The following is a 25,139-nucleotide window of genomic DNA, read 5'->3' as shown; positions in this document are numbered from 1 at the left end:
AATGGACCCTGGGGGGAATCAGAAAATTCTGCTAGGATGGGACATCAGATCAGGTGAGTGTTCCAGGGACTCAGGACCGAGTTCAGGCCTGTCCTAGAGGTGGAAGGGGAGCTTGATCACATCCTGGGTGACATAGTCACTCATAGGACAGGTAAGTCCTGGGTAGAAGTCTGGAATCTGTCTGAATGTGTGTGAGAGTGCCGGTGCTCCAAGGTTTTGTCTGTGGAGTCTGAGTGGATCCTATCCTGCCATTCCTTGACCACCTCATATGGCTCAAAGCAGAATCAGGTCTGTAGAGGCCTGATCCAAGTCAGGGGTTTATACTGACTTGCCAACACTAAGCAGCATATTAGTCCCTGCAAGGGGAGTAACCAAGTGGATGAAGTGACCTCTGCCCTCCTGTTTGTCCTGGGACACCGTACATTGGGACAGATCCATCTAGGATGCCAGGATGGGGGAAATTCCTCAAAAACAACTGTTTTGGGGTGTATGATTAAGAATTTTTAAAAGGGATTTTCAGCTGACTACGCAGTCAAATTGACCCCTGGGAAATTACACACCCTCTGTGAATTAGAATGGCCCACATTTGGTATAGGCTGGCCCCCTGAGGGCACCTTAGATGTCCCCACAGTCTGATCTGTTTATAAAGTAGTTAGTGGAGACTCTGGTCAATTCCCATACATTGATCAATGGCTGGAAATAGCCCAAGTCAAGCCTCCTTGGGTCTGGTTCTGCATTAGTAAGGGACAATGTAGGGTCTTAGTGGCACAGGCTGAGAAGAAGACTTCACAGCAGAAAAAACTGTCCCCCATCCTCCAAGACAATTCAGAAGAAGTCATTCCATTTCTGCCACCATATGTCCCTGGTGCCCCATCAATCAAGGGGGGGGGAACCTTGCCTGCCTGACAGTCCACCCCTGTGGGTCTCACCTCCACCAGCAGCCAGTCTGCCCCAATCAGGGACACCTGAACTGGTAGGAAGATGCCTTAGGTCCATGACTCAAGGTCCAAGGCCCCCAGTGACAATGAAGATGCCAACACAGGAGACTAGGGGTCCCCAGAGAATAGGCCCCAACGGGACCCTACAAGAGGGGGGATCAGTTTTCTATCAACTGTTCTCCACTACTGACCTCTTCAACTGGAAGCATCGCAGGCCACCCTACACTGAGAAGCCATGGGCAATGGTAGATCTCTTAGAATCCATAATCCAGGCTCACCGCCTTGCTTGGGTTGACTGTAAGCAGATTCTCCTTACCCTTTTCATATGGAGGAGCACCAACGAATTATCACCAAAGCCAGAAAATGGTTCTGGATTCAGGCACCAGATGGACAACTAGATGTTGAGGCTTGGGCACAAGAGACTATGCTTGAAGAAGAGCCCCACTGGGATCCCAACACTGAAGCGAGAAGGGCCAGATTAGAGAGATACCAACTCACCTTCCTCCAAGGGGTAAAAACAGGGGCCAAAAAGCCCACCATCGTGGTAAAGGTATCTGAAGTCCTACAAAGGCCAGAAGAGAGTCCAGTTGACTTCTATGAAAGATTATGTGAAGTCTTCAGAGTTTACACTCCATTTGACCCAGAAGCCCCCCAAAACAAAGGCATGGTCAATGATGACTTTGTGGGATAAACCCAAGGTGACATTAGACAGAAGGTCCAAAAATTGGAAGGATTCACTGGAAAGAATGCCACCGAACTATTGGAAATCTCCAACAAGGTTTTTGTAAATCAGATCGAGCTGCCAGAAACGAGGCAGACCAAAGAATGAAACAAAAGGTAGCTCTCCAGGCCATGGCCTTGGGGCGACCACTCCCTCTGGAAGGGCCCCTATGGAAACCATGAAGGATTCAGGAACAAAGAAGGGCACCACTGGGATGGGATCAATGTGCCTACTGCAAAGAATTTGGACACTGGAAAAATGAATGCCCCAACTGCCAAAAAGGAAAACCAAAAACCTCCGCTCCACCCAGCCACTACCAACCAGAACCATTTGAGGCTGACCTGATTGGACTGGCAGGAGTGGGCTCTGATTAGAAAAGACCACACTCTATCCAAATAGGCCCCCATGAACCCATGGTCAAAATGAAGGTAGGGGGCCAGACAATAGACTTCATGGTTGACACTGGGGCTGAACACTCTGTGGTGACACATAAAGTGGCACCTCTGTCGGGTGGAGAAGTTACCATCGTAGGAGCCACTGGGATGCAGACCCAAAGGCCATTTTGTGATCCTTGACAATGCCAGCTGAGGGAAGGTCACCAACTAGTTCATAAATTCCTGTATCTACCCGACTGCCCAGTCTCACTATTAGGTAGGGACCTATTAGCCAAGTTGGGTGCAGAAATGGCCTTCACCTCAGATGGACAGATGCAATTGTCCCTAAACATGAAAGCCCAACCCATGACTTTGTCCCTGATGATTCTACAGGAAGAGGAATGGAGATTATATACCTCCCCTCCCCGAGCTAGGAGCTGAATTCCCTTCAGTTTGGGCAGAAGGAAACCCTACTGGTCTGGCAAAAAACCACCCCCCAATATTAATTGACCTGAACCGTGGGGCCCAACCTATCAAAATACACGAATATATGGTACTACGGGAGGCATGCCCGGGGATCCAGACACACTTGGACAGGCTACTCAAATGGGGACTTCTAAAACAATGCCAGTCCCCATGGAATACTCTCTTGATGCCCATGCAAAAACCTGGGACAAAAAATTACCACCCTGTACAGGACCTGAGAGCCATTAATGAAGCAGTTGTCATGCTGCATTCAGCGTTGCCTAAATCATAGACTCTACTAGGACTCATACCCTCTGAAGCAAGATGGTTCACATGTCTAGATTTAAAGGATGCCTCCTTCTGTCTCCAGCTAGCGTCTAATAGTCAACCCCTATTTGCCTTTTAATGGGAAAACCCTACCATGGGGGCAAAGGAACAATTCACTTGGACTAGACTGCTGCAAAGATTCAAAAATTCACCAGCCTTATTCAATGGGACGATGGCATCTGACTTAGCCAGGTTTCTGGGACAGGGCCTAAGATGTGTCCTCCTCCAATATGTGGACAATCTCCTGCTAACCAGTCCCATGCAGACCCAGTGCTGGGAGAGAGGGAAAGAAAGTCCTACTCAGGCTACTAGCAGAGGTGGGATACTGGGTGTCAAAGAAAAAGGCACAGATTTGCCAAAAGGAAGTTAAATATTTGGGCTTCAAAATTACCCAAGGCAAACGGATGCTGGGAGCCAAAAGGAAATGGCAGTCTGTGACATTCTGGTTCCCACTGCCTGCTGGCAGGTCCGAGAGTTCCTGGGAGCAGCAGGATTCTGTCAGATATGAATGCCAGGGCTCTCGGAGTTGGCCATACCTCTATATGAGGCACTGAAGGGGGAAGAAATGGCACCCCTTTTCTGGGGTCCTACTCAAGAAAAGGAAAGGCATTTGAAACCATAAAAACAAAACTCACAGAGGCACCAGCCTTGGGACTTCCAGATGTATCATGAGATTTCAACCTGTTCATACATGAATAGAATTGGGTGGACCCAGGAATTTGGACCTTGGCAAAGACCAGTGTCATACCTTTCAAAGCAGATTGACTCAGTTGAAGCAGGATGGCCACCCTGTTTGAGGGCCTTGGCAGCCACCCCACTTTTAATCAAAGAAGACAAACTTACATTGGAGCAAAACCTAAGCATTAAGGTTCCCCTTTCTGTTATTACCTTGATGGATTCCAGAGGGCAATACCGTTTAAGTCAGGCTCGGATGACACAATATCAGAGACTCCTATGTGAGAACCCACAAATAAGATTAGAAGCCTTAAAAACTCTAAACCTTGCCACTTTTTTGCCTGCAGCAGTGGGCATGATTGTCTAAGGTACTTGATTAAGTCTATTCTAGCCAACCTGACCTATCAGACAGGCCCTTACAAAATCCTGACCTCATCCTGTACACCAACAGCTGCAGCTTCATGAACGAAGGCAAAAGATACTCCGGTTATACAGTAGTCTCTGATTTTGAGGTCATAGAAGCAAAGGCCCTTCCACCAGGATGGTCAGCCCCAAAAGAAGAACTGTGGGCTCTAATAAGAGCACTAGAACTCAGTAAAGACAAATGGGCCAACATATGCACTGACTTGTGCTATGCCTTTGCCACTCTACATGTACATGGGACTTTATACAAGGAGAGAGGACTTTTGATTGCAGGAGGAAAAGAAATAAAAAATCATGAAGAAACCCCAAAACTATTAAGGGCAGTCTGGAAACTGAAGGAGGGAGCAGTCATCCACTGAAATAGACACCAAAGAGGAAAGGACTCAGTATCAGAAGGTAATTGACAAGCCAATGCCACAGCTAAACAGGAAAACAAACAACATCCTCAAAAATCACGCTAGCCCTGGAACTGCCAACTTCCCCAAAGTACACAAACTAAGAAACAAAATGGGCACAACAGGAAAAAGGAGGCCAAAGGAAGGATGGTGGGTACTTCCAGACCAAAGAGTCTATGTACTAGAGCAGCTAGCCCACCAGGTGGTTCTCCAACAGCTTGAGCTCACTCACCTAGGAAAAACAACCCTTGAATGCTTATTGAGCTGTTACTATGTAATTGCTCGACTCCCATCCCTCTGTGCCTCAGTCTCTCAACTCTGCCTCCTTTGTGTTCAAAATAATGCCAAATAATGCCAAACTGGGCCCATGGGAATCCAACACTATGGTCAGGCACTCTTTGAAGATTTGGAGGTAGATTTTACTAAAATAAGACCCAGTGGAGGATACAAATTTCTTCTGGTATTCATCTGCACATTTTCAGGCTGGGTTGAAGCCTATCCCACATGCACCGAAAAGGCAGAAGTAACCAAGGCCTTGCTAAAGGATATCATTCCCAGACATGGGATGCCATTAACCATAGGCTCAGACAGTGACCCAGCTTTTGTGGCTGAGGTGGTGCAACAAATAACCAAAACCCTAGGTATCCAATGGAACTTACTCATGGCCTACTGGTCCCAGAGTTCAGGGAAAGTGGAATGTATGAACCAAACCCTTAAATCAGCCATGGCAAAACTATGTCAGGAAACTAACTTGCCCTGGCCAGATATACTACCCCTAGCTCTTTTCCAAATATGCTGTACATAATAGGATAATGGGTAAGAATAGGATTCCCTTCATTTGAGATCCTATATGGAAGGTAGGATCCTTCAGTTATCCTACCTCCAGTAGTCAAATTCAAGGGGGACCTGACAGAGCTAGAGAATTTATACATACAAAAACAACTACAAGGATTAGGAAAAACTGTATTTGAAATACATAGGTGGATGAAGGACAGGACACCTATTTCCTTAGGAGAACCTGGGGATCAGGTTTTTATTAAAGATTGGAAAAGGGAACCACTCAAACCTACCTGGAAGGGACCCTATTTAGTTGTGTTAACCACGCCCACAGCCCTCAATGTTGCAGGACCTGGATCCAACATTCTCGAATAAAGGTAGCCTACCTGCCACCTGACAACCACTTGGAATAGAAAGTGACTGCTAACCAGAATAATCCTTTACAGATCACCCTTAAGAAGATGGCAGATGCTAAGTGGCCTACATCCAGCACCTGAGAACTCTCTGTAACCAGAACCTCGAGGAAATCACCAAGCAGCTTGAACTATAACAAATCATTCTCTCTCAAATTTCACTGTCACCCCCTACCTATTTATCTTTCCATACTCATTTTTATACTCTTTGCAGTGGGACTAACCCAAGTTATTCCTGCAGACTGGTGCCTGTCACAAACTCTTGTTAGCCTTCCTCTACTTGTTAGTGTCAGGATGCCTAATTGTCTTTAGATGTATATGATCTGAGTTATGATTGCTGTCCCTGACTTAGAATAAGAAACTGTCAGGAATCTACCCTAACAAAATGAAATTTCTCCTACTGTTAATGCTGAGTTCTCTCATAAGAAGTGATGCCCCTCCTCAATGTAATGATGAATGTTTCAGGACCTATCACACAAGCTCCTCCCTTTCCCATGCACTGAATCGCCTAAAGCATCTCCTAGGACAGAGGACCACACACAAGGTCTTCACCACATATACATATCAACATGCAAAATGTTATCAATCTGCCTTGCTCTCTTTCCATGACAGAAAAACCTGTTGGCAAGGAAGAATTAAAGCAAAATACCTTTGGCAGGGAACATCATGTCATAGATATCCAGACAAATGGGACTGCTGGACACAACAAACCCACTTTGGATTGTCTGATGGAGGAGGAGTCTAAGACCAGGCCTATAAGGAGGCAACCCAACAAGAGGCACAAAACTCTATGAAGCAGACTTCTGGAAGTCTGCCCAGGAGACCCAAACTTCCAGAAATCAGGCTTAGTGGGCCTTATGATTTAAACTCCTGTTTATACCATATTCTAAGTTCAACCCATCTCCTCTTCAACTTCTCTAACCCTAAGTTAGCCAAGGACTGTTGGCTTTGTCTCTCTCTAAATCCCTTGCATTATGAGGTTACCCCAGTCCCAGATGATATAACCAATATGGCTATCCCCCACAACATGTCAACAGATAACATAACTGTCACAATAAGGTCCATGGTTACTGATACAAAACTAATAGGGCAGCCTCCTTGTGTTTTAAGGACTAATGGGGAACAACCCCTGTAGGTAACTTAACTAACAAGTAAGTTAACTTACTTGTTAGTTAACTTAAGTAACTTAACTTAACCAATGCAACCAAACTGAGATATACAATCAAACAGGTAAAAAACCAAGAGTCACCCTGATGTCTCCCCCTTGTGGGAATATTCTTTGTGGAACTAATGCTTATTTGTGCTTGCCTGCTAACTGGATGGGAATTTGCACCTTTGCATTCCTAACCACCCCCCCACCCCAAATATTCTCCCCAGCAACCAATCTCTTATATTTCCCTTGGCTGCACATACCCAGTCTAAACGAGCTATCCAAGCTATACCTCTACTAATTGGGTTTGGAATCACTGCCAGAGTAAGTACTGGAGTTGGGGGAGTAACCTCATCTATTTCATTTTACCAAAAACTATCCAAGATCTGACAGATGACATAGAACAAGTTACAAACTCCCTGGTAACCTTACAAGAGCAGGTGGACTTGTTAGCAGCAGTAGTATTACAAAATAGAAGAGAGAGCTGTTAACTGCTGAGGAGGGGGGGATATATCTCTTCCTAAATGAGGAACACTGCTTCTGTGTTAACCAGTCAGGGGTAGTTAGAGATATGGCCCAACAACTAAAGGAATGGATCATCAAGCAGAGGCAAGAATTAGCAGACCCATGGAACTCTCGGAGCAACATATAGAATTGGGCATCCTGGCTCCACCCTCTAGCTGTTCCTCTCCTAATGCTTGTCATAGCCCTCCTGTTTGATCCTTGTATTCTTAATATGCTAACCAGGATTGTTCCCTCTTGCCTAGAAGCTATCAAACTCCAGATGACGCTTCAGTTGGACCATTCTAGCTGTCACTACTCTCCTTTGGATGGCGAAGAACCCTAGCTGTCACATTCCTCCCTTTGATGTCCCTGTCCAGCAGGAAGAAGCCAAAACAGTCTTTGCTCCTCCTCCTGTGGTAGCAAAAGGATTCCCTGCCCCCACAAACTGATTTTCTCTAAGTCTGCTACAGCATCTTGAGAATCAAGAAGGGGGAATGAGAAGGAAAGCTGTAGAAAAGCAGATAAAAAGGGGCAGCCAGATGTCCAAGGCCAGGATGCTTTTGGCTTCTGGGATCTTGCTTGCCTTTTGTATCAGCTTTTAGCCAGGAACCAGAAGCCTAACTGTACTAGCCCTACCCATCCCGGAAGCACATATGTATAAAGAAGGGTAAAACCTGAGCCGGATGCTCCACCTTTGGAGGTGACACTGCTGGGCCAACACCAGTGCAAAATAAAGTCTTTACTGATTCCCAGAGTGCATGTCACTTGTCCTTTCCTGGACAATGAAACATTGCTGTAACAAAAGAAAAGCAAGACGAGAGGTGTTATGGAACCAGGCTGGAACGCTGGCAGAAAAACCAAGCAGCACTCAGATCTTGGTGGATCAGAGATTTATGTAATGCCAACGGGCTCAGAGGAGACCATTTCTCCAAAGATCTGAGCCCTGAATGCCAGCAGGAAGGGTAATTTATAGTTGTAAGCCTCCATATTTGGGAGGGGGGGGGTGGTTCACATGCACAGCAAACAAAGGAAGAAGAACTTGGAGGAGGGATCTCTAAGTTAGAGGCTAGAGCTTGTTTTAGCCCCATCGGCCATCTTTGGCATACTTTATTCACTTCTCCAACTCCATCAGTGAGTCTTAGTTCTATATGGTGCAGATGGCAGGTTGGGGATCACTGGGAAGGCCTGTTACTCGAGGTGAAAACTTCACCAGGGGTTAGGGGCTGAGGTGTTTCAAACTGTTGTAATCTCTAGAAAACTCAGACAAAATGTGTAACAGTACCTCCTATAACTTTAAAGTACTTAAACATATGTTTTGAACTGGCCCCACCCTGGCTATTTCCTTCTCAGCTCCATTTTATTCTATCTGGATTATTTTATATTTTAACTTACTGGTATAATTGCAGAAAGTGATGTGATGATGTGATGTGATGTGATGTGATGTGATGTGGGCTGGGAGTGAACAGTCAAGAAAGAATTATTGAGACATTTTCAGTGCAAAAAGAACTGCTTTTCTGCTTATGAGAAGTGACTAATTATATACTTTCTAGTTAGTGGGGGCTAAGGATAGCAGAAGTCTCTAAGGAATTTGGAAGTAAGGCTTTCAGGACCATGAGGCCTACCCACTACTAAGATAAGGCTATTTACTACTGCCTAGTAAAACATTAGTCTTGAGACCCTTCAGATGCTCTGGATATATATGCAGATCTATCTGGGGGAGTGTTCAAAGCTATCAGGGAAAGTGACACTAACAAGAGCAAAGCTATAGTGTAAAGCAATAAAAGAAGCCCTCATGTACACTTTATCTCTCTCCACGTCAGTCCGACTTTCTGTCACCTTGTGTGATTCATACTACACTTTGGATGCTGAGAATGGCAGGAAAACTGCCAGTTTGCTCCTGAGCTCTTGCTGCCAGGTATTAGAGCCATACCCACAGTTGGATAAAGACTGCCCTTGCTTGCCAAGTCATTTCACTTGGGCAGCCTGCCTGTGCACAGTTCCACTGGTGAAGAGATTTCAGTAGTGCTTATCCTGGTACCCTATATGCACCTTTGTCCTTATTGGATCAGGACCCTGTCCAGTATTCAGGATTTACAGGTCCAGACCCAGGATGTCTATCAAGATCCAGAGAGAACTAGCTCCTTGATTCTGTGAGTTGAGACCACAGGAATGTGCTCCATTGCTTTGGAGTATGATGGAGTCTTTTGTTCTGAGTCTACCCCACAAGTCCCTGTTTCTATGGTAAGGTCTAAACCCAAGGAGTCTGTCTTTTGCTCTGGAGCAGCCAATGCCTGCTGCTCATTGCTTCCCATGTACTTCCTGCCCTCAGACCTCTTGTATGTACAGGCATGTACAGTAAGCCAAACTCTGAGTCACCAGGTTTGAAATCTTTATTTCAAGGAAATCTTTATTAAATAAAGAAATCTTTATTATCAGAAGGGCAGCCCCATGAGAAGACAGGGAATCAGTCCCAAATCTGCTTTGCCTTTGTTAAGTCTAAGATAGGTTTATATGCAGTTATTAAGGTATGAAGATATGTGGGGGGGGGGGGGTTAGGGCAGGAAGTGGAAGGACTTTGGTACTTAGAGGGGAAACTTGAAACTTCTGAGATATTGCACTATTGGGACATCTGGGCTCTATCTGGGGGTCTCATAGCATTACATGTTGGTTTTGTATCTATAAAACAAACATTATCAGGTAGCCTCCCTCCTTGGTTCCAATACCTCATGCTGGGAAGAAGAAAGCAAGGAACAAAGTTAGTGATTCTTGCAAGGCTGTAGAGGAATTTGCTTATATGCAACTTGTAAGGTTACAATGGTAGAAGAGCCTAGAGAAAATTTATGTGAAGAATGAAGCATGTACTGGGCTCCAGTTCCCTAATCCTGTTTATAATTCCTCAATCATGGGGATCCTTCTTCACTACTTCTTGCAACGATCCTTCTTCACTACTTCTTGCAAAGAGGGGTGAAGTTTGGCTTTTGAGAAATGAAACTTTTTTGCTCCTAATTGTGAGAACTCTTTGGTGCCTGGCTCAACCTCAGTATTTTTGACAACCATCAAGCTGGTCCCGACTTTTGCAGCCCATGAACAGCATTTCATGAAAAAATTATAAAAAGGACAGCTAGGACAGATAATTGAATTTCTTGTGGAATCCTGGAAAATTTATTAGAAAACTAGTCCCATTTTATATCTGGGATTTTCACAGGAATTTGTTTTAGCCAAGTGACTTGTTTTCTAATTCATTTAGGTTTCTACTTCAGCTGAAGAATGAACATAGATGCAACACAAGGAGTTAATTACCTTACACATTCTTCCTTGTTCTCCTAAAATAGTCTAGGGCCAATCCTATTGTCCGGGGTTACCTGTGTCAAGGAGCCTAATGGTGTTTTTGTTTTGTTTTGTTTTGTTTTGTTTTGTTTTGTTGAGCTGCTATTAGTTGAGCAATACCCTCAACCAAAGTTCCTAGAATCACAGGTTTCTTTTTTTAAAAAATTTTAACCTTTATTTATTATTTTTGAGAGACAGAAAGAGACAGAGAGCCAGCAAGGGAGGGACAGAGATAGAAGGAGACACAGAATCCAAAGCAGGTTCCAGGCTCTGAGCTGTCAGTACAGAGCCTGATGCAAGGCTTTAACCCATGAACCATAAGGCCATGACCTGAGCCAAAGTCAGATGCTTAACCAACTGAGCCACCCAGACTCTCACAGAAAGGTTTCTAATCATGTTTATGGACTACCTAACCTCACCAAGACTGGAAAGTTCTCCCAAAGAAATACCAAAATTCATCTTCTTGATTTCCAGAAATGTAGTCTTGGGATCCTAAAGTTTGGCCCCTTCTCTGATGAGAAAGCAGCCTGAGAAAGTGGGCCTAATGTTGGGTTTCTGAAACATTATGAACAGAAACAAGGATTCCTAAATGTTCCAGAAAACAAGTGCCTACTATACCCTAGATGTTTATACAAACATAACCCCAGGGCTGCTATTGGTTCCCATATATGAAAATATAACATGTAGGGGCACAGGGAACCCTAGAAAAGTCCTGAGGATTTATTTGTTCATTAGAAGGAATATTCTAGAGAATGTGCTGTGGCCAAGAAGAAGTGACTGCTAATTTGGTTTTCTTTTTTTTTTAAAAATTTTTTTTTTCAACGTTTTTTATTTATTTTTGGGACAGAGAGAGACAGAGCATGAACGGGGGAGGGGCAGAGAGAGAGAGGGAGACACAGAATCGGAAACAGGCTCCAGGCTCCGAGCCATCAGCCCAGAGCCTGACGCGGGGCTCGAACTCACGGACCGCGAGATCGTGACCTGGCTGAAGTCGGACGCTTAACCGACTACGCCACCCAGGCGCCCCTAATTTGGTTTTCTTAAAGGAATATTCAGGGAGTGGTATAGGGGTTCCATGAATCAACAGTCCTCAGTTTAAGTGGACCTGTGTTTTAGAATACAGACAGGTTTTGTTGAAGCAAAAGTCTTCTCAATATTTTTGAGGTTTTGGGGAATTTGAATAAGTCACCCTATTCTAGGATTGAATAAACTTACCAGAGCTTGTTATGTTATAAGCATGAGAGGAATTGCAGGGTCCTTGAGGCAGATTCCAATCATTATATGTCAAGGCTCCATATGTAAGATTTGATAAAAAGAAACACAGAACTGGAATATCCTCTAGCTTAATTATCTTAGCTCCAAACGCCAGAAGAGTAGGCTTGTCAAACCAGATTGTATAGTTAGAAGAAATCTTAGTAAAGTTTGTCAGTGGTACCACTGGGGGAGGAGGGGAGGGGTGGTCACTGTATTCATGTATAGAGTGCAACTTAAGGTGAAAGATCCACCACTTAGTTAAGTCCCCATTTCTAGCTAGAGTTTAAGAGAGTCTTACCATTGAATTGTCTCTCCAGGCCCATGGGGAAAAGGGCAGTAAGCATATCCATAAGGCAAAGAATGATTAGTATCATGGCAAAAGAAGTGATTAAAATTGGGGGCAGCAAGCATACATCTTGAATTAATAGGAAAACAAGCATTGTGAGAGCAAAAAACACAAAACAAATTACAAATGGAAGTCAGCTGTGCATCACTTAGTTTTTGTGAATAGAATTTTATGTCTTCTACAGGCTTGCACTGCTGATTAATGGATTCCTCTCGTTTGTTCTTGACACCCAAGGTTTAACTCCAGTGAGTTTGATGGGGGAGTGTGTTGTAAACGTCAGGCTTTAAGTTTCTTGTCAGGGCAGGGCTTTTGCCACAATTTCAGGTATATTTGGTCTCCGGGTCTGAAAGGGTGTAGTGGCATCCATAGGATAATGTGACCTGTTAGAAACAAATTTACAGATAGAAATGAACATGTGACCCAAAGCTTTTACAGATCCTGTTACAGCTATTTCCTTTAATATTTGTAGGTCAGGGGCAGCTCTTTTTGCTCACAGGTCCTGTCCTGTGCTTTAATAAAACCACATTTTTGCACCAAAAAATAAATAAATGAATTTGTGGGTCAGCCTGATGGGGTGAGACTTGGAATGGTCTCCCATACAAAATTTCAAACGGACATAATTGGACCTTATTTCAGGGTGCTATTTCTGATTCACAGCAGAGCAACAGCTAACACTTTGGCCCAGGTAAGATTTATTTCTTGGCAGATTTTAGCAATAGTCCTTTTTAAAGTATGATTCATTCTTTCAGTCTTTCCAGTAGATTGTGCTCTCCATGCAGTGTGTATTTTCCAATTAATTCCTAAGGCCCTTGAGATTTCCTGTGTAATATTTTCCATGAAGGTGGCATCATTATCACTTTAAAATGAGTTCAGAAGCCTAAATCTAATCTCTTTTAACAGACCTTTAGTGACTTCAGATGCTTTCTCCGTTTGTGCTGGGAAGGCTTCTACCCATCTGGAAAAAGTATCTATGAGGATTAATAGGGAACAAAAATTTCCAGGAGCTTTTGGCATGACCATAAAGCCTAACTGTTAATTTTCACAGGGGATTTCTCTGCAATATTGGACTCCTTTTAAGGTTGGAGTCCAAACTTTAGGGTTACTCTTGACACATATTTCACATTGCTAAGTTACCTTATCATCTTCTGAAAGTGAGTCCTAGCAAATATTTTTGTATCCATTGGAGGGTGGCATCTTTCCCACAGTAGGTACCCTGATGGACTGCTTTTAAGATGTCCTCTAGTAAATCTTCTGGAATTAGCACTATGCCTTGTTCATTACTTTTCCATCCTAGAAATGTGGGAGGCTCAATATTAAATCCCTTTTCTTCTGCCTGTTCCAAATCGTTTTATGAATAATGTGGTACATATTGGGTGAATGGGATCTGTGGAATAAAAAATGCCAATTTATCATTTATTTTTGAGAATTTAGCTGTATATTTGGCTGCTTGATCAGCCAATTGGTTTCCCTTAATTGTATGTGAGTCTTATTTTTGATGTCCTGCACAATGAATAACAGCCAATTCAGTAGGCTGGTTTATAGCCTCTACTAATTTTAGAGGCTTAATTTCCTTGTTATTTTTAAAAAATTTTTTTTTTTATTTTGAGAGAGAGAGTGAGCATGAGTGGGGGAGGGACAGAGAGAGAGGGAGAGAGAAATTCCAAGCAAGCTCCATGCTTACAGCATGGAGCCCCATGTAGGGCTCAAACTCACAAACCAGGAGATCATTACCTGAACCAAAGTGAGACACTTAACTGACTGAGCCACCCAGGCACCCCTCCTTGTTATTTGAGGTAAGGAATTCCCTTTCCTAAGATATTTGCAAATGACATATAGGACAAAGGGCTAGTATCCAAAATCTATAAAGAGCTCACCAAACTCCACACCCAAAAAACAAATAACCCAGTGAAGAAATGGGCAGAAAACATGAATAGACACTTCTCTAAAGAAGGCATCCGGATGGCCAACAGGCACATGAAAAGATGTTCAACGTCGCTCCTTATCAGGGAAATACAAATCAAAACCACACTCAGATATCACCTCACTCCAGTCAAAGTGGCCAAAATGAACAAATCAGGAGACTATAGATGCTGGAGAGGATGTGGAGAGACGGGAACCCTCTTGCACTGTTGGTGGGAATGCAAATTGGTGCAGTCACTCTGGAAAACAGTGTAGAGGTTCCTCAAAAAATTAAAAATAGACCTACCCTATGACCCAGCAATAGCACTGCTAGGAATTTACCCAAGGAATACAGGAGTACTGATGCATAGGGGCACTTGTACCCCAATGTTTATAGCAGCACTCTCAACAATAGCCAAATTATGGAAAGAGCCTAAATGTCCATCAACTGATGAATGGATAAAGAAATTGTGGTTTATATACACAATGGAGTACTATGTGGCAATGAGAAAGAATGAAATATGGCCCTTTGTAGCAACATGGATGGAACTGGAGAGTGTTATGCTAAGTGAAATAAGCCATACAGAGAAAGACAGATACCATATGGTTTCACTCTTATGTGGATCCTGAGAAACTTAACAGAAACCCATGGGGGAGGGGAAAGAAAAAAAAAGAGGTTAGAGTAGAAGAGAGCCAAAGCATAACAGACTCTTAAAAACTGAGAACAAACTGAGGGTTGATGGGGGGTGGGAGGAAGGGGAGGGTGGGTGATGGGTATTGAGGAGGGCACCTTTTGGGATGAGCACTGGGTGTTGTATGGAAACCAATTTGACAATAAACTTCATATATTTAAAAAAATAAATTAAAAAGTAAATAAATAAATAAATAGATAAATAAAGGAATCCCCTTTCCTTCTATACTGCCTCATGAGTACATATAACAGAAAAAGTGTACCTGGAGTCTGTGTACAAATTGATCCATTTGTCCTTACTATGTTGAAGAGCACAGGTAGTTCAATGAATTCAGCCTTTTGTACTGAGACCCTGGAAAGCAAGTCCTGGGCTTCCACATTTCCATGAAGAGTTATAACCACATACCCATTGCTATGCTGCATTCCAGGAAACTACTCCCATCTGTTAAGAATTCAACTTCAGGTCTCTTGAGGGGCTGGTACACCAGATCTGATCTGCTGGAATCTATCTGCTCTATGGTCTGGAGACAATTGTTTTGGGTTCCTCGAAACAGCTAGGCAGTAAGGTGGGTGGGTTCAGAGAAGTTACTGCCTTTAATTTGACATTAGGACTTGTCAAGAATGGCTTGGTATTTTCCAAGTCATCTAGCAGTTAATCATTAGCCCCCTTTTTGTCTTGATAAGCAGAGCACCTATTGGGGTAGATGTGCCATCCCTTAGCAGTTTGTTCTAGTTGCTGTGAGAAGTAGGTCATGGGACGTGGAGCAAATCCTAACGTTTGGGTAAGTAACCCCTGGGCCCATACCTTGTCTCTCATGTGTAAACAAATCAAAAGGCTTTTTAAAATCAGGCAGGCCCAAGGCTGGGCAGTGAGCAGTTTTTCTCTCACTTCGTCAAATGCCTGGATCATTTCCTTAGTCTATATTAGAAGTTCATGATCTTCTCCTTTTAAGGCCTCATAAAGGGGGTTTAACAATTAAAATGAAATTTGGGATCCATGTTTGACAGAATCTGGCCATGCCTAAAAATACCCTCAGTTGTTGTGGCATGGAAGCAGCTGCACAGGCAAGACGTTTTTCATCAATCGGGAAGCAAATTTGTCCCTAGGAGAGCTCAAATTCTAAGTGTCTTCCTATTGGCTAGCATATTTGATCCTGTTTCTTAGAGGCCTTATAGCCACTCTCTTCCAAGGAAATTGAGGATGGTGATGGTGTCCTGCATTTTTGCTAGCAACTAGAATATCATCCACATTTTGTAAAAGAGTACCTTCTTCTAATTGGAGGTCCCTCAGGTCTGTGGAGAGAACAGAGTCAAAGAGTTTTTAAGTCCTGAGGAAGTGCCATCCCTCAAAATTGTTTCATCTGGGTATCTGGATCTTACCATTAAAAGGCAAAAGTTTTTAAAAGTCTTTCTCTAAGGGGACGCAAAAGAAGCTTTCCTTTAGCTCTAAGACAGTAAACCAACAGAAGTCCCCTGGCAAGGCTGTTGGGAGGGAATATGAACTTGACACTGCTGGATCTCTATCCTGTACTATTGGGTTGATTGCTCAAAGGTCCTGAACAAACCAATATCCCTCCATATGAGGGATGTGAGTGTTAGTTATAAGGCAATTGACATGCCCCCAATGAGTCCAAATTTTTAGAAGTCTTTTTTTTTAAATCTTTTATTTATTTTTGAGAGAGAGAGACAGAGACAGAGCATGAGCAGGGGAGGGGCAGAGAGAGAGGGAAACACAGAATCGGAAGCGGGCTCTGGGCTCTGAGCTGTCAGCACAGAGCCCGACGTGGGGCTTGAACTCACGAGCTGTGAGATCATGACCTGAGCCGAAGTCAGACGCTTAACCTACCAAGCCACCCAGGCGCCCCAAGAAGTCTTTTATTAAGGGTTGTATTCTCTTTCTTGAGAGGATATTGCTTCAAATGAGGAATAACATGTTCCTTCTTTAAAAGAACTTTGACCAGCTGAGCGATCAAAGTTTTCCTGGCTTCCCATCTGCCCCAACAGCATGTTTATCAGAGTCAAGATGTCTTCAGGCATTTCAGTACTTGGATCCTTTTGATCTTGCATAAATTAAAAAAAAATGTTTTTAAAGGACAAGTGGTCCTCCTGAGGCATTTGAAAAATTTCTCAAACTTTATTCAAAGTTTTCTGTTTAGGAACGCTCCTTTTGATCCTACTAAAATGCATTCTTTTTAAGATTTTATTTATTATTTATTTATTTATGTTTATTTTTTTAGAGAAAGAGGGAGTGCATGCATAAGCAGGGGAGAGGGGTAGAGGGAGAGAGACTCTTAAGAAGTTCATGCCAGCACAGAGCCTGACACAGGATTTGATCCCATGACTCTGGAATCATGACCCAAGCTGAAATCAAGAGTCAGACCCTCAATCAACTGAGCCACCCTAGTGCCCCTTAAGATTTTATTTTTAAGTAATCTCTGCACCCAATGTAGGGCTTGAACCTACAACCCTGAGATCATGAGTTGCATGCTTTACAGACTGAGATACCCCTAAAATGCCTTCCGGATAGTTCTGTAGCCTAGGAAGCCCACCTTCATTAACAGCCTATTTGGGGTTGCAGGTTGGTACCACTTCTTAGGGCCTCCAGTCTGGCCTGATTATTTGGGTCCAGAAGGTGGAGCTTCCTCCCATGTCTCATCCAAAACCATACAATATTCTTCTACTGTCAGAAGGATTGGGATATCTCTGCCCAAGTGTGATAGTAAGTAGCAAATATCAAGGCAAATAATCCTTCCATGCTGAGTGGATCATCATGCTAAGAATACAGGTTGTTTTTCCAGTTAAATAGATCTGATGTGGAAATTGGGGAATGGACTCAAACCATTCTCATTAGTTTCCCATTAGCATTTAATCCCCCAAATATGTATTGTCATTTGGATATTGCCCTGTTGGCAAGCCAGGCTGCAAACCAACACTGAAAGGGGGACCCTGATGGGTGTGCAGGGGGAGACTATTCTTAAGCTTCCCTCTGAGGGGTCCCTGGTTTAGGGACCTTTGTTCCCTATTGGGGTAGCTTTGCTCCATCTTGGGTGACAGGAACAGATGGAGGAGCTGGCATTAGAGCAGGAACTTCTGTCCCATTTTCTGCTTCCCTGGGTGGGTGTTTGTTATCATATCAATAATAATTTTTGTATTACCCCTTTGTCAGAATCATGGAGGATAGATCGAATCTTCACGGCCTGTTGCACCATAACTTACATGACTTCTGGGCAGATTCATTTGATGCAAATCTAGTACATAGGGCATTTCATCCCATTTCATTTCCTTCTTACAAAACAGTTCTAATTGCAAAGTAGTATTATAATTTCATTTCAATAAATTTCATTTGTTGGCTACTTCTCTGTCACTCAATGCATATTGCAGCCAACCCACATTACAAAAGACTATCTTTTTCTTTTTCATAGACTCATAACTAAAAGTATACCAATTTTGGAATAAGCATCCCAAAGGGCTACAGTCTGGAATCAGCATTTCCCATGGTACAAACAAGACAAACACACAATAACACACAAAGACAATTAAGGACCTGTGAGAGGAAGCAAAATCAAATAAGGGTAGTTATACAACTTTTTCCATTTTGTAAAATGGAAAATGTAAAAACAGCCTATCTGAAAAATTCCCTGAAAGGACCAAAAGCAAAATGAGAGGAAAACACAGTTGATGGTGTGTGCACTAGAAACTCACCCTTGAGCTGCAGAATTCCTCCTAGTGGCCAAACAGAGATTTCTCTGCTCCAGTGGTGACTCCAGCTTGAAGGCAGCCAACCTGGTCAGGGAGACAGTCAAGAGAACTCCCTTGGACTCAGTCTGTGGTCCAAGCAGCCACAGGGAATCCCCCAAGTGACCCCATCACTCAGGGCCTTCCTGCCACAAGAAATTGTTACCAAATCCTAAAATCAGATTCATGTGTTTGATGTGCAATAACCAGTCTCTGAATCACTGGGTTTGAAGCAGAGAAAGCTTTATTATTAGAAGGGCAGCCCAATGAGAAGGCAGGGAATTGGTCACAAATCTTGCCTTGATTTCATGAAATCTGACATCAGGGGAGTTAGCGAGTTCCTTTGGAGGCAGTAAGTATAGTGGCTGCCCCCTTGTGTCCTCCACAGGTCTCTGCATTTGGCCCCAAACATTCCTAAATGGTAGAGAGACACTGTGACTTTTCCCAGTGTGCTTGGCTGCAGAGTCAGAGAAGCTAGCTCATGTGTACTTTGCTTCCCACCAAACGCCTGCCCTCCAGTTTTCAGAACCTCTAGTCCATCTGATTGTTTTTAACATTTATTTATTTTTGAGAGACAGAGAGACAAAGCACAAGCAGGAGAGGGGCAGAGAGAAAGGGAAACACAGAATACAAAGCAGGCTCCACGCTCTGAGCTGTCAGCACAGAGCCCAACGCGGGGCTCCAACCCATGAACCATGAGATCATAACCTGAGTTGAAGTTGGATGCCTAACCAACTGAGCCACCCAGGCACCTCTCTAGTCCATTTGCAATAGAGTTTTTGCCAGCTCAGCAGGATGTGTTTCCTTAGCTAGGGGTTATCAGTACTACTTTACTGAAGTAGTGATAGGAAAATTATTTCAGTGAGACCCCTTGGGACCAACCCTGTGCCAGGTAATACTCAAGGCACCTGTGGGAGTGAGGTCACTAGGTGTCTCTCTCATCAAGAATTTCCTGGCTGTTCTCAGGTTGGAAAGGCTGAAAATTTCCTATGAGATCTGGCTAGAGGAGCAGGCAACTTCCTTTTGCAGTGGGTTGGGCATCCGTGTGAGATTCATAGAAGTTCCCCACCAGAGACCCTGTCCATACCCACAAGGCTGGCACTGGGAACTGAATTAGGGTGCTTGGATGCTGAGTAATAGCACTTTAAGTGTGCTCAGTTGGTTCCCACCCACTTGCCCCCAGGAATCAGGCCTAGTTGGCCCATTACATAGGACCTACTATAGCTTACCATGCTACCTTCCTGGGGCAGTGTTTGTACCAATCCAGTGATGAAGAGGTTTGAATGCCATTTATAGTTGGACCCCACTGGACCGTCCTGTTCTTATTGGACTAAACATTTCTTCAACAACCAACTCCAAGTTGACACCCATCCTGTGAAAAACCCTGTTCAGACCCACAATGGCACCAGATCTGGCACCAGAGTCATTAGCTACATTGTTTTGGATTAGTATGGACCTTTTGCCCAGTGGGTACCCTGATGGACCCTACATTTAGCCCAAATTGACATACCTGACACTTACCTGGGGGTCGAGCCTTGAAAGCTTGGCTTTTGCTTTGGATTGGCCAATGTATGTGCACTTTGCTCCCCAAGCACTTTTGGCCTTTAGACTTTTCAGACATCTAGGCCTTATGTAGAACTCTTCACAAAGCAGACATTCTCCCTGGATCTAGGGATTCCATGCACTGTGCTATGGTGGGGGGATGGAAACATTCCTTTGATGTAGACCCTTGTAACTCTGTGCACCTGGTGGGATAATCAGGGCCTCTGGGGGAGTTAAGTCTCCCAGAAGTCTCATAATTATAAGTGGATAATCTGGCCATACTTGGGATGGTAAGGCTAAGCAGTTCCATGAGATCCAACTTCAGGGAACAGGAGTGTTTGGGAGCAAAGTGGACATTGACATCACTGTGAGTCTCCCAAAAGTCCTCAAAAGGGGCAAGGCTACTCCTCACACCTGAAGACCCATCCCAGGGTGCCTGAACGCAGAGTCACTGAGGCTCAGGCATTGGCAGTCCGCTCCTGGGAATCTGCCACAGGCATCTTGCCCAGTTTTCCTATTGGAATGAGCCTGCCCTCATCTACCAGGACATCTTCCTGGAGCAGCCTTTCCCTGCAATGTGCCATTGATAAAAAAAGTTTGAATCATTATTATTCATGTTAGAAATCAATGGACCTTGCAGTCTTTATGCAGTCTAGGAGACTTTAATCATAATTTCCTGGTGTCTCCTATCCCACTAGGTTCTGGTGACCCTGAAAAGGCATCTGAGGTCCCAAGAGATCTGGTGTCAAGGGAATTAGCTACATTGTTTTAGAGCAGGGTGACCTCTGGTAGCCCCTTGTGTCCCCCTCAAGTCCACACTTTTGGCCTTCAATATCTTTACATGTTTCTGTGGGGAACTGTGCTAGGGAGCCTGGCTGCAGGGTGAGAAGGGCCAGTGTATACTCACTTTCCACCCTCTGTACTTCCTGTCCTCAGATTTCTGGGACCCCTAGTGACATGGAAATAGGCCTATTCCATCTCAGCTGGATACCTTCCTGTAGCTAGGGATTACAGCACTATACTCCTGAAGTAGAGAGAGAAAAGATATTTGAAGGAGACTCCTGGGACCCTGTGCCAGGGGATACTCAGGACACCTGTGAGCATGCCAGGTGTCCCTCATCAGTGAATTTCCCATTTTGGCCTATTGTGCAGGTCCTGGACTTGTTTACTCTGCCATTTTCCTGGGGCAGTGTTTCTGTGCACTGATCCATTGATGAAGAGACTTGAATGGTGGTTACCCTCACAACCCTTAGAGTCCTTCATGTCCTTATTGAACTAAGGACTTGTTCAGCTATCATGATTCCAAGCTGTCTCCCACTCTACATAGCCTTGATCATGCCTGGAATGGCTATCAAGATCCTTCAAAATCTGGCTCTGTGATTCCATGAGATCCTGCATCAGCATAACCATTCTGTTTTGGAGCATGATGGGCACTTTGGGCCCCATTTGTACCCACCAGTCCCTGCCTGTGGCCCAAACTATGCCTACATGGGGCCCTGATGTAGAGGCTAAGACATGGAACTTGGCTTTCATTTCTGACTGGCCTATGCATGGGCACATCATTCCCTGTGTATTTCCTACCCTCAGGTCTCCCAGATTCTAGACCTGAACTGTAAGGCCATCCTCCTGAAGCTAGGGGTTCTTTGCTGCACTACAGATGTGGGGAAGGAAATGTCATGGAGTTTGACCCCTTGTGGCCTTGTGCTGCTAGGATACTCAGTGCATTGTTAGAGTCAGGTCTCCCAGGTGTGTCATCAGTGTACTTCCCAGCTGTGCCCCTCATGCAAGCATCAGGTCCTCTTGGCCTGTTGGAATGTGCCTGCCCTCACTGTCCAGGATATCTTCCTGGGGCCTCCTTTCCCACACTGTGCCATTGATGAAAAAATTTGAATGGTGGCTACTGTCAAACCCCATATGGGTGTGCTGTCTTTATGGGGACTGAGCACCCACCTGGCAATCATTATTCTCTGGTGTTTTTCATTCTTCAGCACTTTGGTGAAGCATGCAATGGCATCCAAGATCCCAGGTGATCTGGCATCAGGAAAATTGGCTACCTTGTTTTGGAGCAGAATGGCCACTGGCAAACACATGTACACTGCACAAGTCTGAACTTGTGGTAGGGACTCTCCCAAGAGAGCCTTGACCAGGGAATGATGACAGGGAGCCTGGCTTCAGGGTTGGAGAGGCCAGCATATGCTCCCTGCCTGCCTCCTGCCCTCAGGTTTCCAGGACCTCTAGTCCTGTGGAAGTAGGAGTCACCTCAGCCCAGCAGGACATCTTCCTGTAGCTAGGGTTACCTTCACTGCATTCCTGAAGCAGAGGAGGGATATTTCAGTGAGACCCCTTGGAGCTCTGTGCCAGGGCATACTTTCAGCATCCGTGGGCATCAGATCCCTCAGGTGACTTTCATCAGTGAACTTCCTGGTTGTGCTGGGAGTTCCCATGAGACCTAGCTTCAGGATAACAGGCAACTTGGGTTTGCAGTGGGGTGAAACTTGTCAGCCCTGTGAGTTCCCAAAAGTCCCCACAGAGGGCCCTGTCCACCCTCACAAATCTAGGACCCAGAAACTGATCCCAGGGTGCTTACATACTGAATTGGCTCATGCATAAACAGTTCAGTCTGCACACCTGTCCCCAGGAGTCAGTCCCACACCCACTATTGGCTAGGCTCTGCTCTTGCTTACAACATCATTTTCCTAGAGCATCATTTTTACTCAATGATCCAGTGACGAAAAGGTTTGAATAGTTGTTACCATCATAGCCCATATGGTCCTCTGTCCTTACTGGACTAGGGGCCTCTCTGACAATCATGATTTCAAGTTTTCTCCCATCTCTTATAGCCCTGGTCAGGCCTGGAATGCCCATCATGATCCCAAGATATCTGGCATCAGAGGAATTAGCTGCTTTGTTTTGGAGCTGGATAGAACCTTTTGGCCCCAAGTGTTCCCAAAGTCCCCACCTATGGCCCATTTATATTTCCATGTCCCTGATTCATGGGCCAAACCCAGGATCCTGGCTGCACCTTCAGACTGGTCAATGTATGCACATCGCTGCCCGTGCACCTCCTACCCTCAGGCACCCTGGACTTCTAGGCTGGTGTGTACAGGAGCTGCCCCCAACCCAGCAGGCTACCTTTCTGGAGTGAGGGGTTACTTACTTGCACTGTACTTGCAATGCAGTGAGGGAAAGTTCATCTGCTGCTATGAAGAATGGTGTAATAATTCCTCTAAAAGTTAAACATGGAATAACCACATGTGCCAACAGCTTCACTCATAGGTATATACTCAGAAGAATTAAAAATAAGAACTCAAGTGAGATATTTATACACCAGTGTTCATAACAGCAGTATTCACAGTAGCTAAAACCAACCCGTGTCCATTAACAGAAGAATGGATAAATAAAATTGGTATATATAGAAACAATGGAATATCATTCATCTGTGAAAAGAAATGAAGTTCTGTTATATGCTACAACATGGATGAACCTGAATATGTTATGCTAAGTAATTATCTAGAAATAAAAGACAAATAGTATATGATTCTACTTACACAAAATATCTAGAATTCACAAATTCATAGAGACTAAAAATAGATTAGAAGTTACCTGGGGTTTGGTAGGCAATCAACGGGGAGTTATTGCTTAATGGGTACAGAGATTCTTATGGGGTAGTGAAAATGCTTTTATGCTTTTAAGTAGTGCTGATGGCTGCACATTATTACTATAATTAATGCCACTAAATTTTACATTTAGATATGGCAAAATGGCTATTTTTGCTATGGACTGAATTTTGCCCCCCCCCCCATTCATATTGAAACTATAACCCCCAATGTGATGGAATTTTGGAGGTAGCTTTTGGGAGGTTTAGACCAGGGAATGAGGGTGGGACCCTCAAGATGGGATTAGTGCCTTATAGGAAGAGACCAGAGAGTTTGCTTCTTGTCCCCTTTTCTGCCATGTGAGGACACAGTGAGAAGGCAGCTGTTTGAAAGCCAGGAAGAGAAACATCACCGAGAACCAATTCTGCCAGCACCTGGATCACGGACTTCTCAGCCTCCAGAACTGTGAGAAATAAATGTGTGTTGTTTAAGCCACTCAGTCTGTGGTATTTTGTTATAGCAACCTGAGCTAAGACATTTTGTGTTATATATATTTTACGAGAACAAAATCTATTTTATTCCTAAATACAAGCAGCAAAGAAAGGAATTAAGTAACAAAGATAATATTATTTACAGTGAAATTAAAATATATAAACCACTTAGGATTAACTTTAAAAAACGGCACAGTAACAGGTGAAAGTTACTCTGTGCTCAGCAGTCTTCAGATACTGCGCACGCACCCTACAGGTTTCTTCCCATAACACCTGTACATTCCATATTTTCCAAAGATCTAACTGCCACAAGGGACTGAAGCTCTAAAGCTTGTTTGCCTCACATTTTACATGGGGGAATAATAAAAGACTTGGGTGAAAAAGCTAATAGTCATTATTTCTGAACAAGAGGAGTGATATTTATCTTCTTTTTCATGTTTTCTTCTACTCAAACTAACTGAAAGGAATCTGTTCAAAGCACCTACCCCCAGCCACACTTACAAACAAAAGTCACAGGTGTCTGCACTTGGCCTTAACTTTGTTTTTCTAGGTTATGGTGCCCTACATTCTCAGAAAGTAGACTCCAACTACAAAACACTCTTCTCTAGCTTGACCACAACGCACATTCTGGAGGAGCCCCAGACAGAGCCCCTCCAGAAACCTGACACCTCCTGCTCCACCTGGCCAAGAGTCAGCCCCCTCCCCACACTCTGCCATGAGCACAGCTTGGACATCCTTCAAAACCCCTTAAAAAGCCCAACCTGACTCAGGGCTGACATTTTTCTTGACGTCTGTCCCCTCTCTTCCCTTGGAAAGTGAATTAACTGCTTGGTGTCCTCCACTCTGTACAATTCTTTGTTGTCCATGCCATCAGTCACCCTAATATTAACATGAGGATATATTATGTTTTTCAAAATTAGAGAAAAGTGATATTGGTTGCTAAATATATGTTTAGAATTTATTCTTTTCTCTAAATTCCCACTTGATCCCTATTCAGATCTTCATGACTTCCTGCAGGAGCGTCCAGGAGGTTCCCCATCAACTGGCTTTTCTATATGCTATAGTTTCTCCTGCATCATGTGTCTACCTACAGCTC

Source organism: Panthera onca, chromosome C1 (assembly GCF_046562875.1).
Source record: "Panthera onca isolate mPanOnc1 chromosome C1, mPanOnc1 haplotype 2, whole genome shotgun sequence".
NCBI lineage: Eukaryota > Metazoa > Chordata > Mammalia > Carnivora > Felidae > Panthera > Panthera onca.
Note: the sequence above shows the minus strand (reverse complement) of the source record.